A 19519-nucleotide genomic window follows, 5' to 3' on the forward strand; every position below is an offset into this window, starting at 1 on the left:
CTACTCCTATCTTTCTATGTAAGAAATTCCTCCTCATCTCTGTTTTAAAAGGGTGCCCCCTTATTCTGAAACTATGCCCTCTAGTTCTAGATTCCCCCACAAGGGGAAACATCCTCACTGCATCTACCCGGTCAAGCCCCCTCAGAATCTTTTATGTTTCAATAAGATCCCCTCTCATTCTTCTAAACTCCAATGATTATAGGCCCAACCTGCTCAACCTTTCTTCATAAGACAATCTCTTCATCTCAGAAATTAACCTCATGAACCTTCTCTGAACTTCCTCCAATGCAAGTATATCCCTCCTTAAATAAGGAGACCAAAACTGTATGCAGTACTCCAGGTGTGGTCTCACCAATGCCCTGTACAGTTGTAGTAAGACTTCCCCACTTATATACTCCATCCCCCTTGCAATAAAGGCCAACATTCCATTTGCCTTCCTAGTTACTTGCTGTGCCTGCATGCTAACTTTTTGTGTTTCATGTACAAAGACCCCCAGATCCCTCTGTACCACAGCATTTTGTAGCCTCACTCCATTTAAATAATAATTTGCTTTTTTATTTTTCCTACCAAAGTGGATAACCTCACATTTTCCCACATTATACGCCATCTGCCAAATGTTTGCCCACTCACTTAACCTATCTATATCCCTTTGCAGATTCCTTGTGTCCTCTTCACAACTTTCTTTCCCACCTATCTTTGTATCATAAGCAAATTTGGCTACATTACACTCGGTCCGTTCATCCAAATCATTAATATAGATTGTAAACAGCTGAGGTCCCAGCACTGATCCCTGTGGCACCCCACCAGTTACAGTTTGCCAGCCTGAAATTTACCCATTTATCCCAACTCTCTGTTTCCTGTTAGATAGCCAATCCTCTATCCATGCTAATATATTACCCCCAACCCCATGAGCTCTTATCTTGTGCAGTAACCTTTGATGTGGCACCTTATCAAATGCCTTCTGGAAATCCAAGTACACTACATCTACTGGTTCCCCTTTATCCACCCTGCTCATTACATCCTCAAAGAACTCTAGCAAATTTGTCAAACATGATTTCCCTTTCATAAAACCATGCTGACTCTGCTTGACTATTATGATTTTCTAAATGCCCTGCTACTACTTCCTTAATAATGGACTCCAGCATTTTCCCAATGACAGATGTTAGGCTAACTGCTCTATAGTTTCCTGCTTTCTGTCTCCCTCCTTTCTTGAATAGGGGTATTACATTTGCGGTTTTCCAATCCGCTGGGACCTCTCCAGAATCCAGGGAATTTTGGTAGATTACAACCAATGCATCTACTATCTCTGCAAGCACTTCTTTTTAAGACCCTAGGATGCAGGCCATCAGGTCCAGGGGACTTGGGCAGGAAGAAGTGCATTCCAGATTGTAGGGTACATGAGGCCCACTTACTGGTGACACTGAACTCAAAAATAAATAAATATCTAGCCCAAAAAGTAACAGCCCATGCAGAATAGGACAACATTTTTTTTTTCTATCCATGCTATACTGATACAAAGCTATTTTTCTCATAGCGCCCAAGAGGAAATTTTAACATATCCATCTTTTTCTATGGCTTGTGCTGTTGGCAGCTGGAAGGAGCGCTGGGCAGACTTTCATTATATGTATTTTCTTCTACTCGGTGTCTTTACAATACATTTATTGCCTGTATTCAATATATCCTCAGGAGTATTCAGCTAATGCATCCAAATTTTCCTAGCAGTCTAGTGGCTGTATTTGTCAAGAGCATCCAATTTTCCTCGTGGGCTGAGGGGGATCAGCTCATTAATCGGTGTCATCTGAATTACCAGCCAGAGCAAAGATGTATTTTGTAGAGTCCCTACATACAGTACGAGAAATTCTTATTGTAACTCTGAATTCTGGTAAATAACATTTATGATGTAGGGCTTGACTGTGACTCTCGAGTCTGCATGTATCTAAATGTTCATCCCCAATTTCAGTAACCATTTATTACCAGTGAAAGCACGTGTGTAATTCAAGTACAGCAAGATGATTCAACTTCAGAGTTTCATGACAAAGATCTACAATTATTGATTGAACTGCTCACTCTTCCATGTCTTAATGTGTCATTCTACTTCTGTTGCCACTGATTGTGATCCACATCATGCTGTGCATGTGCAACTGGTGGCATTTATAACTAAACCTTCCAGCTCACCCCTATTGCAAAGGTGGCACCTTCATTTCTGCTCACCTGGATTATTTTATAAACTTAGCTCAAGCTTTAGGTTCCTCATAAAAGTTATTTCAAACATAGACCCAAATCTTCCAGAGGCTTCCCATGACTTTCCAGCAAATTTGATTAAACCTCGCATCTTTGGTTCTTCGCTGAGCTTTCACCCCTATAAAACGTTCCTCAGGTTGGAATGTCTGACTGTAACCCGCATGGTTTAACAAACACTAATGTGCATCTGGTGCACTAGTAAAACAGTGTTTACCCTCCTTTTTACAGATGATACTGTTGAATATCTTACAGCAAATTTCGTATTTGCTATTACTGGAGTAACTACTGCCACAATTAAGGGTTTTAAATGAGAGAGAGAGAGCGCGAGATAGAAGGAATGAATAACATAATTGAAGAAAAAGAGACAATTCAAGATTCAAGGGATAAATTTGTGGCAATCGAGTGTGGTTTTATATTTTGCTCACAAAGAAAAAGCACACAGGACCATCAGACCTAATGTTAACCTGTCCCAATTCTGACAAACAACAATGGGCACAGTATTGTATATAGGCCAGTAACTCAGGTGGCAAAATGAATGAATCTTACCCCAGTAATCCTTCTCGGTGAAAATAAACTTTTGACTCTTATTTCCCACAATGGCTCACTTTTGGAGAAATATGCTCATCTCTAATCATTGCTATTTGCACCCAATCAGGTTCATTATTGCATTTTTCTGAAGGATTCTTTACCTCAGCTGCCTGAGAAAGCTTGTGTTGTGTCTGAAGAATCTGGCAGATATGGCAAAACAGAGACAATACAATCAATTGTAAGCTAATTAATGTTATAGTGAACTTTATCTAAAAGCTTTGTAGATCCAACTTAAAACCTTCAGGAAAATAAAATTGGTTTGGAAATTTTGAGTTTTACATATTCAGATCACAAAATAGCTTATTAAATGTTTTGAACCTTTGCAGCTTTCCCTTAATGAAGGAAGGGTACAGCACATCATTCTTACTGCATGTAGCAAAAACTAGAGTGGGGCCATAAGAAGCAAACCGGCTCTGGACTTGACATCAAGCCAGGAAGCAAAAAGTGAAAGCTATTTCAAGTAATTGGTTGAGACACAAACCATCGCTGACAATAAATGCATGACTTACTCCAATCCAAGATCAGGAATGCACAATTTCACACAGTCCGATAGCAAAATACTGCGGATGCTGGAAATCCGAAATAGCAACAGAAAATGCTGGAAAAACTCAGCAGGCCAGGCAACATCCACGGAGAGAGAAATAGAGTCAATGTTTCAGGTTGAAACCCTTCGTCATGTCCTGACAAAGGGTTTCGACCTGAAACGTTGACTCTATTTCTCTCTCCACGGATGTTGCCTAGCAATTTCACACAGTCCTTGTTTTTTTTTGCTTTTGATTTTAATTTTATTTTGTGGCTTAAGGATTTAAAAAAAAATCAAACATCATCACACCATCAGTTATCAAGTTCATTTTATTTTAGATTTATGCCCATTTTATAAGCCACACTTCCCTATTTTTCATGATCTCAGTTATTATATCAAAGACAAAATCTATTATTAGTTGTAAATAATCTGTTTTCAGGTATATTAATAAAATGTCTACAAAGTTTCTTGACTTTTCCCCTTACCAGCTGGTTGGCTAGCTAGATGAGGTATCAACATTAATCCTTGCCACACATTTTACAGTTCAACCAATAACTTAATGGATGAAACTTTGTAACAATTAAGCCGTTGCCAAGACTAATAGTAAAACAGAGCATAGCCAGGCTAAAGAAAAAGCACAAAAATGGAAAGATGGAATTTCAAAATGATTCATAGGCATTCACTATTACACAATTATTTCACCAAGAGAACATTGTTTCCAAGTCACCACCACCAGCACACTGTGGCTGCTGTATGTACGATCTACATGATGCACTGCAGCAACTCGCCAAAGTTACTTTAACAGTACCTGCACTTCTATCACCTATAAGAGTAGCAATGTTTTGGGAGCCATTACCTCCAGATTTCCCTCCACATACCATCCTGACTTGGACATATATCACCAGTCCTTCAACATCACTGGGTCAAAATCATGGAACAATTTTGGGAGCACCATCACAAGGACTTCAGCAGTTTCAGGAGAAGTGCCACCACCACCACCACCACCATCACCTCAGGGAACGAGGGATTGGCAAAAATGCAACCTTGTCTGCATTGCCCACATCACAAGAACAAACAAAAAAACCTAATCTGTCATTTCAGGTATAATTGATCCTTTTATTGCATTATTTCACAAAAAATCCAAGTATTTTGGATCCCCAAAACGATCTTTTCTTTTTGAATTAAATCAACTCAGTCTGACTTATCGCACAATTGAAAAATAAATGATCAATATGGATCTTCGGACCTTGCTGAATTACTTAAGTCGAAAGAAATGAATTGGCTTTAAAATTGAAGATCCCCATAGCGAGGCTTCAAAATTTAATTGATCAGGCCTTTGGCCAAACTGACTACATTTGGGGCATTCTTTGATGCCGTTTCCAATCCTGAATTGTTCATTATTTTCTAAGTATGATTGTCTATTGTACATTTTTCTTGGTGGGGGCAGGGAGGAAATTGTTCTGTCTAAAAGTTCAAAAATTATCAATTGGCGTCTCATGGAAGCAGTAAAATTGATTTGACTAGATTCAAAGGAACTACAATAGAATCATAGAATCATAGAATCCAGAAGGAGGTCATTTGGCCTATTGTGCCTGTGCTGGCTCTTTGAAAGAGCTATTCAATCAGTCCCTTGCTCATTCACCACAGCCCTGCAAATTTCTCCAATTCCCTTTTGAAATTTATTATTGAAGCAGCTTCGACCACCCTTTCAAGCAGTGCATTCCAGATCATAACAACTCGCTGTGTAACAAAAATTCTCATCTCTCCTCTGGTTCTTTTGCCAATCAGCTTAAACCTGTGTCCTCTGGTTACTGACCCTTCTGCCAGTAGAAACAGTTTCTCCCTCTGTACTCTAAAACCCATCATAATTGTGAACACCCATTAGATCACCCCTTAACCATCTCTCCTCTAAAGAAACAATCCCAGCTTCTCTGGTCTTTTCACATAACTGAAATCCCTTATCCCAGGCACTATTCTAGGATATTTCCTCTGCATCCTCTTCAAGGCCTTGACATCCTTCCTAAAGTGTGGTGCCCAGAATTGGACAGAATACTCCAGCTGAGGCCTAACCAGTGTTTTAAAGCATAACGTCTTTGCTTTTATACTCTATGCCTCTATTTATAAAGCCAAGAATACCAAATGCTTTTTTAACAGCCTTATCAGCTTGTCCTGCCACCTTCAAAGATGTGTGTACATAAACTCCCAGCTCTGTGTTCCTGCATCCCCTTTAAAATTGTATCATTTCGTTTATATTGCTTCTCATTCTTCCTTCCAAAATAGATCACTTCTCTGCATTAAATTTAATCTGCCATGTGTCTACCCATTTCACCAGTCTGATTTAATAAGTGAATGATATGCTAGCAACACATAACTGAAAAATCTGGTGCACATTGTGTAGTGTATGTACCTTTAAGGGGAGAACTACTTTTTACAGCTCCTGTATACTGTAGTACCGGCAGTGACCACACCTGTATCTAACCCTGGGTAGGGATCTGCACTGTTTAGTTTTTAGAGCAACCCTCATCCAGTAAACACCTGTTGATTGTTCCTCTGCAGTCTCTGTCGATTATTTCAAGGACACACTACCTAAAGATATCCAGATTTAACACATTGATACATGGTACACCCGTTATGCTTGTGCTTTCAATAGGATCCCCAATTTATATGTTACACTGGTATATTTAGTGAACATATAAAAGATTGAGGGGCAATCTGATCAAGATGTTTAAAATGTTAAAAGGATTTGGTAGGGTAGATACAGAGAAACTATTTCCTCTGGTGGAGGAATAAAGAACAAGGGGACAATCTTAAAATTAGAGCTAGGCCATTTAGGAGGGAACTCAGGAAGCAATTCTTCACAAAAAATTGCAGAAGAAATCTGGAATTCCCTTCCCCAAAAGGCTGTGGTTGTTGGGCAAATGGAGCTTTCAAGACTGAGATTGACATTGTTAGCTAAGGATATCATGGGATATGGAGCATGGCAGGTAAATGAGGTTGAGGTACAGATCAGCCATGATCTAATTGAATGGTGGAGTAGGCTCAAGGGGTTGAATGGCCTACTCCTGTTCTTAAGTTCCTATGTCCTAAGATGTGATTTGTATCCCAGCTTTTACAAGCAGCAGGTTTATGTAAGTAGTGTCAATGTAGGACTCTCTATATATCTTATATGATGATAATTTTAGGTACTATAAAATCATACATTTTATTAAAAAGCTAGCAGAAAGTTATTTTTGAGTGTAAAACCAATTTATCTAATCTGATGCATTATTATCCAAATTCTTACTGGTTTCATTTTAATTATTAAAATGCTAAAATTAAAGTTATAACAGTATGTTAAAACAGTCTTCCACTGTGTCCTAATGACATCAATCTTTTCATTCCAAAAATTGTATCTGTTATGCAAGTTATATTTAGTTTCTGGAATAATAAAACTAACTTTAAGAAGTTTAATTAGCTGGTTTTTTTATTAAATATTTAGAGAGATCTTTTTCATCAGTGCCTTTTTGTAACAATATACTACTAAAATAAGAAACTAAATACACCCTTTTCATATTTTGAAAGTATTCTACACAAGTGATTAAAAAACACATAAAATAGCTGTATTTGTTCAGCTGCAGTTGTGGTGAAGTGAAAAACATACACCAACTTTTCTCCCTCACTGATCACTATGTATTCTGCTGTAAGAAGGAAGTCGTGTGACCAAATGGATCATGTGTTCATGAAGATTCTCTTAGAGAATGCCAACTTTGAACAATCAGGCCTAAGAGCGTGTCACAGAAGTTTGGAAGCCTCACTATTTGCACATGTGTGCAGCTAGAAGCCGATATTCAATCTGACAGCTTGACTTCACCCTTCTTATTAGCTGCCATAGTCCACTATATCTAAACATCTTGCTCCACTAGCCACAATCCTTGATTCTAAATTAAGTATTGCCAGTTTAAAAAAAAACTTATGATGGTTATTCATTACAACTTCTCCTTGAATTTGCCAAAAATCAAGAGTTCAATGGTTACTTCCTTCAAAAAAATGTAATATTCTATTCAAATGAAATAGGATAACAAAGAAAATTACGCAATTCATGAGTCACATTGCAATTTTTTATTTAACACGTCAACCTCTACTGTAATGTTTTCCAGTTGATAAATGCAATGCTTATAGTTGCCTAACAGAGAAATTGTACGACAACTTTCTTATAACTTATTTCTAACCCTAGCTTGATTTTTGTACAGCTCCCAAACACAGCCTTACACAGAAGGTATTAAATATTTTCCTGATTTAACTGAAAACATGTTAAATTGGGATAATATTAAAAACACAATCTTAGCTTGTAATTTTAACATTTCTGAAGTAATGCATAAGTTTTGAATGTTGATTGCATTGTTGGGCCATTTTGTATTCTGAAATACATGAAATGTCTTACCAAATTCCCTGTTTTCAATGGAATTGTTCAAATTTAAAAATGCTGGTAAGCTTAACCACAAAATCAAATGTTATCTCCAAGTATTACATAATGGGGTCGATTTTCGGTTTTGACAGGCATCGGGCGGGCACGCCTGCCTTCTGACCAATCTCAATGGCGAGAGGTCCAACGAATTTTCATGGTTGGGTTGTCATTACTGTTCCATCGATGCACTGCTTGCATGCTTGGAGTGTAGACAGGCAGCTCGCCGTTGGAGAGGTGGGAAATCTGGCAGAGTTGGATCAGCAGAATTTGGTTAAGGGAGGGGGCAGATAATTGTGAGGGGGGGGGCCATCAGCAGATGGTAACATTTTTGTGAGGCCAGAAGGAACATTAATTCTTGTCCCCACAAAAAACATTACAGGACCTTTAAGGACCACTAGGTTGGACGCTCAGTGCCAAGTACCAATGGGCGGAGTATGCGTCGCACATGTTCCGTCCAATAGTACCTGAAAATTGCATCGACGTCCAGTTCACATCATAGAACCCGTATATGCATGGGCTAATGATGCGCCTGCCTGAGGCACCCATTACAAGGACACCACCAAAATGGCTGCAGCCCGGAACTCGGCGGGAATGAGACGGTAACTGCTGCGCCATGTTTTTCAGCACAGCACTGTCCCATTCCCACCCACAAATGACAACAACATTCGGTTCAAATAAGTTAATTAGTAGTTTAAATTGTACTTTAGATCCATGAGCTGGCAAATATGCATTCTATGCCAAATTGATGTAATTTGCTGCTCAGTATGCTTACAATTGAAAGGAAGGATATTCGCTCTGAAAATGTGGAATCTGTATGGGTAGAACTGAGAAATACCAAGGGGCAGAAAACGTTAGTGGGAGTGGTATATAGACCTCCAAACAGTAATGCAGAGGTCGGGGATGGCATTAAACGGGAAATTAGAGAAGCGTGCAATAAGGGCACAGCAGTTATCATGGGTGACTTTAATCTACATATAGATTGGGCTAACCAAATTAGTAACAATACTGTGGAGGAGGAATTCCTGGAGTGTATACGGGATGGTTTCCTGGACCAATATGTCGAGGAACCAACTGGAGATCAGGCCATCTTAGACTGGGTATTATGTAATGAGAAAGGATTAATTAGCAATCTTGTTGTACAAGGCCCCTTGGGTCGGAGCAATCATAATATGATAGAATTCTTCATTAAGATGGAGAGTGAAATAGTTGACTCAGAGACTAGGGTCCTGAATTTAAATGAAGGAGACTACGATGGTATGAGGTGAGAGTTCGGTAGGATTGATTGGGGAATGTCACTCAAAGGGTTGATGGTGGATGGGCAATGGCAAACATTCAAAGATTGCATGGATGAACTACAGAATTTGTTCATCCCAGTTAGGCATAAAAATAAAACAAAGGTGACTCAACCGTGGCTAACAAGGGAAATTAGGGATAGCATAAGATCCAAGGAGGGAACATATAAATTGGCCAGAAAAAGCAGTAAACCTGAGGATTGGGAGCAATTTAGGATCCAACAAAGGAGGACAAAGGGATTAATTAAGAGGGGGAAAATAGAGTGTGAGAGTAAGCTTGCAGGGAACATAAAAACTGACTGTAAAGCTTTTATAGATATGTGAAGAGAAAAAGATTGGTGAAGTCAAGCGTAGGTCCCTTGCAGTCAGAATCAGGGGAATTTATAATGGGGAACAAAGAAATGGCAGACCAATTAAATACATACTTTGGTTCTGTCTTCACAAAGGAGGACACAAATAACCTCCCAAAGATGTCGGGGAACATAGGGTCTAATGAAAGGGAGGAACTGATAGAAATCAGTATTTGTAGGGAAATGGTTAGGGAAATTGATGGGATTGAGGGCCAATAAATCCCCAGGGCCTGATAATCTACATCCTAGGGTACTTAAGGAAGTGGCCCTAGAAATAGTAGATGCATTGCTGGTCATCTTCCAAAATTCGATAGACTCTGGAACAGTACCCATGGATTGGCGGGTAGCTAAAGTTAACCCACTGTTCAAAAAGGGTGGTAGAGAGAAAACAGGGAATTACAGACCGGTAAGCCTGACATCAGTAGTGGGGAAAATGCTAGAGTCCATTATAAAGGAAGTAATAGCAGAGCACTTGGAAAAAAAGTGACCGGATCAGACAAAGTCAACATGGCTTTACAAAAGGTAAATCGTGCTCGAGTAATCTACCGGAATTTTTTGAGTATGTAACTGGTAAAATAGATAAGGGAGAACCAGTGGATGTGGTGTATTTGGATTTTCAAAAGGCTTTCGATAAGGTCCCGCATAAGAGATTAGCGGGTAAAGTTAAGGCACATGGGATTGGGGGCAAGGTATTGACTTGGATAGAGAACTGGTTGGCAGACAGAAAGCAAAGAGTTGGAATAAACGGCTCTTTTTCAGAGTGGCAGGCAGTGACTAGTGGGGTACCGCAGGGATTGGTCCTTGGACCCCAGCTATTCACAATATATATTAATGATCTGGACGAGGGAACTAGATGTAATATCTCCAAGTTTGCAGACGACACAAAGCTGGGTGGGCGTGTGTGCTGTGAGGAGGATGCAGAGAAACTCCAGTATGATTTGGACAGGTTGGGTGATTGGGCAGAAGCATGGCAGATGCAATATAACGTGGATAAATGCGAGGTTATCCACTTTGGTGTCAAAAACAGGAAGGCAGATTATCTAAATGGCAATAGATTGGGAGAAGGGGAAGTGCAACGAGACCTGGGCGTCCTTGTGCACTAGTCGCTGAAAGTAAGCATGCAGGTGCAGCAGGCAGTTAAGAAGGCAAATGGTATGTTGGCCTTTGTAGCGAGAGGGTTTGAGTACAGGAACAAGGATGTCTTGCTGCAGTTGTACAGGGCCTTGGTGAGACCACATCTTGAGTATTATGTGCCGTTTTGGTCGCCTTATCTGAGGAAGGATGTTCTTGCCATGGAAGGAGTGCAGCGAAGATTCACCAGGCTGATACCTGGGATGGCAGGAATGATGTATGAGAAGAGATTGGGTCGATTGGGCTTGTACTCGCTGGAGTTTAGAAGAATGAGAGGGGATCTCATCGAAACTTATAAAATTCTAACAGGACTTGACAGACTAGATGCTGGAAGGATGTTCCCGATGGTCGCGGAGTCCAGAACCAGGGGTCACAGTCTAAGGATAAGGGGTAAGCCATTTAGGACAGAGATGAGGAGGATTTTCTTCACCCAGAGAGTGGTGAACCTGTGGAACTCTCTGCCAAAGAAGGCAGTAGAGGCCAATTCATTAAATATATTCAAGAAGGAGTTGGATATATTTCTTAAGGCTAAAGGGATCAAGGGGTATGGGGAGAAGGCAGGACCAGGTACTGAATTTGGTTGATCAGCCATGATCTCATTGAATGGTGGAGCAGGCTCGAGGGGCCGAATGGCCTACTCCTGCTCCTATTTTCTATGTTTCTATGTTTCTTACATTTCATAGGTGCATAAACTCGTGTGTATTATATTGCAAAAAATAATCTGCAATTCTATGTTAATTTGGTTTTAAGAAACTACGAAACATTTGTGATTGGTAGTACACCATATAATGTTTTTAGTCTGTGTGGCCCCTTGTGGTGAAGTACATTACTGCAGCAACATACCAGATGGGGAACCTGTCAATCAAAACAAGAGGGAAATGGGCTTTTGCACTAAAATTTGTGTATTAATTTAAGCTACACCAGCTTGCATCATCCACCTAACTATCAGTTATTAGGGCTCCAATTTACTTGAAACTTGGCTCAATCATTACACTGCAGGTAAAGAGTGCACAGGCAGACAGGAAATGGGTGACCGCCAGACAGAGTAAAAGAACTAGGAAGGTAGGGCAGGAGTCCCCTAGGTCCATCTCCCTCTCCAACAGATTTTCCATTTTGGATACTGCTGGGGAGATGATTTCTCAGGGGAATGCAGCAAGAGCCAAGTCCGTGGCGCTACGAGTGGCTCGACTGCACAGGAGGGGAGGAAAAAGAGTGGGAGAGCAATAGTGATAGGGGATTCTATCGTAAGGGGAACAGATAGACGTTTCTGTGGCCACAGACGTGACTCCAGGATGGCATATTGCCTCCCTGGTGCCAGGGTCAAGGATGTCATTGAATGGCTGCAGGGCATTCTGAAGGGGGAGGGTGAACAGTCAGAGGTCGTGGTTCACATTGGGACCAATGACATGGGTAGGAAGAGGGATGAGGTCCTGCAACAAGAATTTAGGGAGCTAGGTAGCAGATTACAAAACAGGACCTCAAAGGTTGTAATCTCTGGATTACTCCCGGTGCCACGTGCTAGTGAGTATAGCAATAGGAGGATAGAGCAGATGAATACGTGGCTGAAGTGTTGGTGCAGGAGGGAGGGCTTTAGTTTCCTGGATCACTGGGTCCGTTTCTGGGGACGATGGGACCTGAACCGGAACGGGACCAACATCCTTCCGGGGAGGTTTGCTAGTACTGTTGGGAGGGGGGGGGTGGCGTTTTAAAGTAACTTGGCAGGGGGGTGGGATACGGAGTGGAGCTATAGTAGGAGGTGATGCACAGCCAAATAGAGGAAAAAACAAGTCAGCCTGGAAAGCAGAGGAAATATGTAACAGCACAAGGGAGTATGGCAAAGCGGGATGACATTCATTTTAATGCAAGGAGTCTTGCGATTAAGGCAGATGAATTGAAGGTGTTGATGAACTCATGGGAGTATGATATTGTTGATGTCACAGAGACATGGTTGAGGGAGGGGCAGGACTGGCAGCTCAATATTCCGGGGTATAGAATCTTCAGGCGAGACAGAGGGGGGTGTAAAAGAGGAGGTGGTGTCTCAATATTAATCAAGGAGTCAATTACTGCTGTAAGGAGGGATGATATCTTAGCAGGTTCCTCTATTGAGGCCATATGGGTAGAACTTAAAAACAAAAAGGGGGCAAGCACTTTGCTGGGAGTGTACTATAGGCCCCTAAACAGTCAGGGGGAGATAAAAGAACAGATATGTAGGCAAATCTCAGAGAAGTGTAGAAATAATAGGATAATAATAGTAGGGGATTTCAACTTCCCCAATATTAACTGGGATAGTCAGAGTGTGAAAGGCTTAGAGGGTGCGGAATTCTTAAAGTGCATCCAGGAGAGCTTTTTGAGCCAGCATGTAGACAGTCCTACAAGAGAGGGGGCGGTACTGGACCTAATTCTAGGGAATGTAGCCGGGCAAGTGGTAGAAGTGTCAGTAGGAGAGCATTTTGGTGACAGTGACCATAATTTGGTGAGATTTAAGGTTGTCATGGAAAAGGATAAAGATGGACCGGAAATAAATGTTCTAAATTGGGGAAAGGCCGATTTTAATATGATAAGGCAGGATCTGGCCAAAATGGACTGGGATCAGCTACTTGTAGGAAAATCCACATCAGAGCAGTGGGAGTCTTTCAAAAAGGAAAGAGAGAGAGTACAACGCCAACATGTTCCCGTAAAGGTCATGAGTGGGACCAACAAGCCCAGGGAACCCTGGATGTCAAGAGATATACAAGAATGGATTAGGAAAAAAAGGGGAGGCTTTTTGGCAGATACAAAGGACTAAAAACAGTGGAAGCCCTAGGAGTATGGAAAGTGCAGGGGGGGTACTTAAAGAAATTAGGAGAGCGAAGAGGGGGCATGAAAAAACACTGGTGGGCAAAATAAAGGAAAATCCCAAGGTGTTTTATAAGTATATTAAGGGCCAGAGGATAACCAGGGAAAGAGTAAGGCCCATTAGGGACCAAAGTGGCAATCTGTGTGTAGAGCTGGAAGATGTAGGTGATGTGCCAAATAACTGCCCGAATCCAAAGTTAAAGCTTAAGACTGAAGCCTTTTATTAAATAAGAATCATGGCAGAGTTAACAGAGTCCATCATCGACCGAGCCCTTGGTAGAACATACAAGAGGGGCGGGGCCAGGGAGGAGCATTAGTGGTTCCCCCTGGTGGAACATTCCAGACATTACAAGTGCAAGTACAAATATCAGAACACAGTTATTTCATCACATTCACCCCCTGCTATAGATTCAGTCTGTCAGGTGGTCTGATAATCCTCTGGGAACGACGTAACTCTTGCTGAGGCTCCTCCCGGAGTACTAACTCCGGTTCATTCGAATTCCCAGAATCATCAGTATTTTCCACACTGAGAGTTTGTCTCTCTGAAGGTCCAATACCACGACTGAAAACTCTACTCTCAGAGTCGAACTCTTTTCGAGCTCCAGCAGGTGCAAGATCTTTAATAGAGACCGTATCCTCTCGCCCATCCGAATATTGAATATACGCATACTGGGGATTAGCATGGAGGAGTTGTACTTCCTCCACCAGTGGATCAGTCTTGTGGCCTCTCACATGTCTGCGCAACAACACAGGGCCCGTGGTCGTCAACCATGTGGGTAACGATACTCCATTAGTAGCTTTTCTTGGAAAACTAAACATCCTTTCATGAGGGGTGGCATTCGTCGCTGTACACAAAAAAGAGACCTTGTGGAATGCAGCACGTCTGGCAGGACATCCTGCCAGCGAGAGGTCGGCAGGCCTCGTGACTTCAGAGACAGTACGATAGCCTTCCACACTGTCACATTTTCTTTCTCCACCTGCCCATTACCACGAGGGTTATAGCTGGTAGTTCTACTCGTTGCAATCCCCTTCGATAGCAAAAACTGTCGTAATTCTTCGCTCATAAAGGAAGAACCCCTATCACTATGTATATAGTTAGGCATGCCGAACAAGGAAAACAGTTGGCAGAGGCATTTAATTACAACAGCACTAGTCACATCTGGACAGGGGATAACAAAAGGGAACCGAGAGTACTCGTCTAGAATATTAAGAAAATAGACTGATGTAAGAAAAAGGAGGCTTACCATCAAGTAACTTTAAAGTAAGCTTTAAGTAACTTATAAACACACTATATACAAGAGAGGTCTTTACCATGCCTCTGGTAGAAGCCTCTTACAATACTGAACAGACCAGTATTTATACCAGTCCAACAGGAAGTGACACATGACAGGAAGTGAGGTATGTACACAGTTCATAGTTCACAGGAAGTGATGACATAACTTCCCGGAAGTTATTGTTTTTATCACATAGACATTACGGTCGCTCGATGGAAGGGGACCTTTAAAATCGAGACTCAAACGCTCAAATGGTCGAGTTGCTTTAATAAGATAAGCTGGCTCGGACGGCTTATAGAAGCGGGGTTTGCATTCAGCACAAACACGACAGGTTCTGGTCATTGTCCGGACCTCCTCAATAGAGTAGGGTAGATTGTGGGACTTAATGAAGTGGTTCATTCTGGTAACCCCAGGGTGGCAGAGTGCGTCGTGGAGACTTTGAAGCTTATCTGTACCTAGACTAGCACATACTCCTCGTGACAAAGCATCCGATGGCTCATTAAATACTCCAGGCCTGTACTGAATATCATAGTCATATGTTGACAGTTCTATTCGCCATCTTAAAATCTTATCATTTTTGATCTTGCCTCTCTGCTTAGTGTTGAACATAAAGGCCACGGATCGCTGGTCAGTAATGAGCGTAAAACGTTGGCCAGCGAGATAATGTCTCCAATACCTGACTGCTTCAATAATTGCCTGTGCCTCCTTTTCCACTGAAGAATGTCGAACTTCTGGTCCTTGCAATGTACGAGAGAAGAAAGCTACTGGTCTACCAGCTTGGTTAAGAGTTGCTGCCAACGCAAAATCAGATGCATCACTTTCCACTTGAAATGGGATCTTCTCATCCATGGCACATACCACTGCCTTCTCAATGTCCCGTTTGATATTAAGGAAAGCCTCCTGAGCTTCCGCCGATAGCGGAAAAGACGTCGACTTAATAAGAGGTCGCACTTTATCTGAGTAGCTAGCCACCCACTGGGCATAGTACGAGAAGAATCCCAGACACCTTCTTAAGGCTTTTACAGTGTGAGGTAAAGGTAATTCCTTAAGTGGGCGTAATCTTTCAGGGTCTGGCCCGATTACCCCATTCTCCACAATGCAACCAAGAATACACAAACGTGTAGTATTGAAGGTACACTTGTTTTCGTTGTAGGTCAGGTTTAACCTCTTTGCAGTCTCTAGGAACTTCGCGAGATTTTGATCATGCTCCCGTTGGTCACGCCCACAGATGGTAACATTGTCCAGGTACGGGAATGTTGCTTCCAACGCGTATTCATCCGCCATACGATCCATCTCCCATTGGAAGACGGATACCCCATTCGTCACTCCAAAGGGCACCCGAAGGAATTGGAACAAGTGCCCATTAGCTTCGAAGGCCGTATAAGGTCGGTCTTCTATTTTGATGGGGAGTTGATGGTAGGCAGACTTTAAATCAATGGTGGAGAACACGCGGTACTGAGCTATCTGGTTCACCATCTCAGAAATACGAGGCAAAGGATAGGCGTCTAATTGGGTATACAAGTTTATAGTCTGGCTATAATCGACCAGAAGTCTTTTCTTCTCATTAGTTTTAACCACCACCACCTGGGCACGCCACGGGCTACCACTGTGTTTGATGATTCCCTCCCGTTGAAGCCTTTCCACTTCCTCTTTTATAAATGTTTTATCTTCTGAACTATACCGTCGACTCTTAGTCGCTATAGGTCTACAATTAGGAGCAAGGTTCGCAAACAAAGAAGGCGGGCTTACGTTTAAAGTAGAAAGGCCACAGACTGTGAGCGGAGCTGGGATCCACCATACTTAAGGGTAACGCTCTCATGCTGACACTGGAAGTCCAAGCCTAATATTAAGTTCACACACAACTGAGGTAATATGAGGAGTTTAAAGTCCTTATACTCCGTATCCTTAACGGTCAATGTGACTTTACAATATCCAGTTACCTCCGAAGTAAGGGATTTGGACGCCATCACAATTTCACTTCGAGTAGGATACACCTTCAATGAACAGGAGTTAACAAGGTTGGGGTATATAAAACTTTCAGTACTGCCACAGTCTATCAAACACCCAGTAGGACGACCATTAATCTTAATGTCCATCATAGATTTTGACAAGGAACACGGTATGGTCTGGTCAACCGTAGCTGAGGCTAGAGTAAAATGATAGGCGGCAGCAGAGAAGACATCGGGTACAGGATTACCCTTACACACTTTACTAAAATGTCCCCGTTTCTTACATTTAAAACAGGTAGCCTCTCTGGCTGGGCAACTTTGCCTGGGGTGTTTAGATTGGCCACAAAAATAACACTTAGACCCATGGGGCACAGCCGCAACAATAGGATTAAGTGGGGGCTCCATTGGTGTTATGGATGCCTCCATACTCGGAACACACGAGGCTGAGAGAGATGCATGGGCTGATGCATACACTTCTGAATTCTTCTGGGCTACATCTAACGATCGAGCAGCAGCGACAACCGTTTTTAAAACTAACGAGTCGTTCTCGAGGAGTCTCTGTCTAATATAATTAGATCGGAGGCCAGATATGAAAGAATCGCGGATGGCTTCTTCCTGATACACTATGGCAGAGACAGCCTTGTAGTTGCAACCCTTAGCCAAAGCCTTAAGGTCCTGCAGGAAATCGTCCAGAGATTCCTCGGGTAATTGCCTGCGAGTAGACAGGAGATACCTGGCGTATACTTCGTTAACCGACTTAAGGTACTGGGCTTTAAGAGCTGCGAGGGCCTCTTCATATGTAGTAATATCTTCAATTATAAAGTAAGTTTGATGACTTACCAAGTTGGTTAGAAGACCCAACTTGTTAACCGTCGGATCGGTCGATGATGCGATGAAGTGTTCAAAACATCGGAGCCAATGCGTAAATTTCTTCGACGCATCTGCCGAATGGGGATCGATATCCAGACGCTCTGGTTTCAAAAATTGATCCATCTTCCAAAAGTTGTTATTTAATAAAATTGATGTGCCAAATAACTGCCCGAATCCAAAGTTAAAGCTTAAGACTGAAGCCTTTTATTAAATAAGAATCATGGCAGAGTTAACAGAGTCCATCATCGACCGAGCCCTTGGTAGAACATACCAGAAGAGGGGCGGGGCCAGGGAGGAGCATTAGTGGTTCCCCCTGGTGGAACATTCCAGACATTACAAGTGCAAGTACAAATATCAGAACACAGTTATTTCATCACAGTAGGTGAGGTTTTAAATTAATATTTTGCATCTGTGTTCATTATGGAGGGTGATGTAGGCATAGAAATTAGGCACGGGGATTGTGATATACTTGAACAAATTAATATTGAGAGGGAGGAAGTACTAGCGGTTTTAGCGGGCTTAAAAGTGGATAATCCCCAGGCCCTGATGGGATATATCCTAGGCTGCTGTGTGAGGCTCTGACACAAATTTTCAGAACCTCTCTGGCCACAGGGGATGTGCCAGAGGACTGGAGAACAGCTTACGTGGTACCATTGTTCAAGAAAGGTGGTAGGGATAAACCAGGGAATTACAGGCCAGTGAGCCTAACAACAGTGGTAGGGAAATTATTGAAAAAAATTCTGAGGGACAGAATTAGTCACTACTTGGAGAGGCAGGGATTAATCAGGGATAGTCAGCATGGCTTTGTCAGGGGGGAGATCATGTCTGACCAATTTAATTAAATTTTTCAAGGGGATGACTAGGTGTGTGGATGAGGGTAGTGCAGTTGATGTAGTCTACATGGACTTCAATAAGGCATTTGATGTCCCACACTGGTCAAGAAGGTAAGAGCCCATGGGATCCAGGGCAATTTGGCACATTGGATCCAAAATTGGCTTAGTGGCAGGAGGCAGAGGGTGATGGTTGATGGTTGTTTTTGTGACTGGAAGCCTGTGTCCAGTCGTGTACCGCAGGGATCGGTGCTGGATCCTTTGCTGTTTGTAGTGTACATTAATGATTTAGATATGAATGTAGGAGGTATGATCAGTAAGTTCGCAGATGACACAAAAACTGGTGGAGTGGTAAATAGCGAGGAGGGAAGCCTCAGGCAACAGGACGATATAGATGGGATGGTTAGATGGGCAGAACAGTGGCAAATGGAATTTAACCCTGAAAAGTGTGAGGTGATGCATTTTGGGGGAACAAACAAGGCAAAGGAATACACAATGAATGGTAGGACCCTAGGAAGGACAGAGGATCAGAGGGACCTTGGTGTGCATGTACATAGATCCCTGAAGGCAGCAGGACAGGTAGATAAGGTGGTTAAAAAGGCATATGAGATACTTGCCTTCATTAGCCAAGGCATGGAATATAAGAGCAGGCAGGTTATGATGGAGCTGTACAAAACACTAGTTAGGCCACAGCTGGAATACTGTGTGCAGTTCTGGTCACCACTAGGGTTGCAAAGGGGTGGAAAGTTTCCGGTAAATTTCCAGAAATTTTCCACGGGAAGTTTAGCTTGGGAATTTTGCCCAAAAAAGCACATGCTAGCATAATATTGTTTTTTTTGTATTTCTTTCTTTTTTTCCCCCACAGGTCCTCTCTTAAAATTACTAAGAGAGATGGAATCTTAATTATTAAGGAATTTCTTAATCAATATATGTTTATCTTCTTACTTGGCTTGTTTTAATAATTACAAGTTTTGTGTGTGACTGTGAACAAATGTGTCCTGATTGGTTGGATGAGTGGATGAGCAATTAGCTCCCTCTATTTGTAATATTTGCATATCGAATTGTGATTGGCCTGCAGGCATCTGTAAGACTGCTATAGTTTTTTTAAGATCCAGGTTAGGGGTCCTGAGGGAAGTCATTTTTGTTTTCTGCTGATGTTGTGATGATGCAGTAAGTAAATCAGACTTTATAC

The 19519-nt window shown here is 42.0% G+C and overlaps 1 protein-coding gene across 3 annotated transcripts in view; it reads right to left on the reverse strand.

Moving 5' to 3' along the window:
- LOC147106202 (potassium voltage-gated channel subfamily KQT member 1-like) overlaps positions 1-19519 on the reverse strand; it is a 289282-nt gene that overhangs the window by 141485 nt on the left and 128278 nt on the right. The window contains exon 1 of one of the 3 annotated variants that reach the window (XM_086009091.1): positions 2788-2994. The exons of the other annotated variants lie outside the window; for them this stretch is intronic. The gene's annotated coding sequence lies outside the window, so the exon portion shown is untranslated. Of the gene's footprint in view, positions 1-2787; positions 2995-19519 lie in introns of those variants that run through there. 3 annotated transcript variants of the gene reach the window in all.

The sequence above is a fragment of the Somniosus microcephalus genome, chromosome 16, assembly GCF_052327205.1.
Source record: "Somniosus microcephalus isolate GS21.2 chromosome 16, FLI_Smic_1.0, whole genome shotgun sequence".
Classification (NCBI taxonomy): Eukaryota; Metazoa; Chordata; class Chondrichthyes; order Squaliformes; family Somniosidae; genus Somniosus; species Somniosus microcephalus.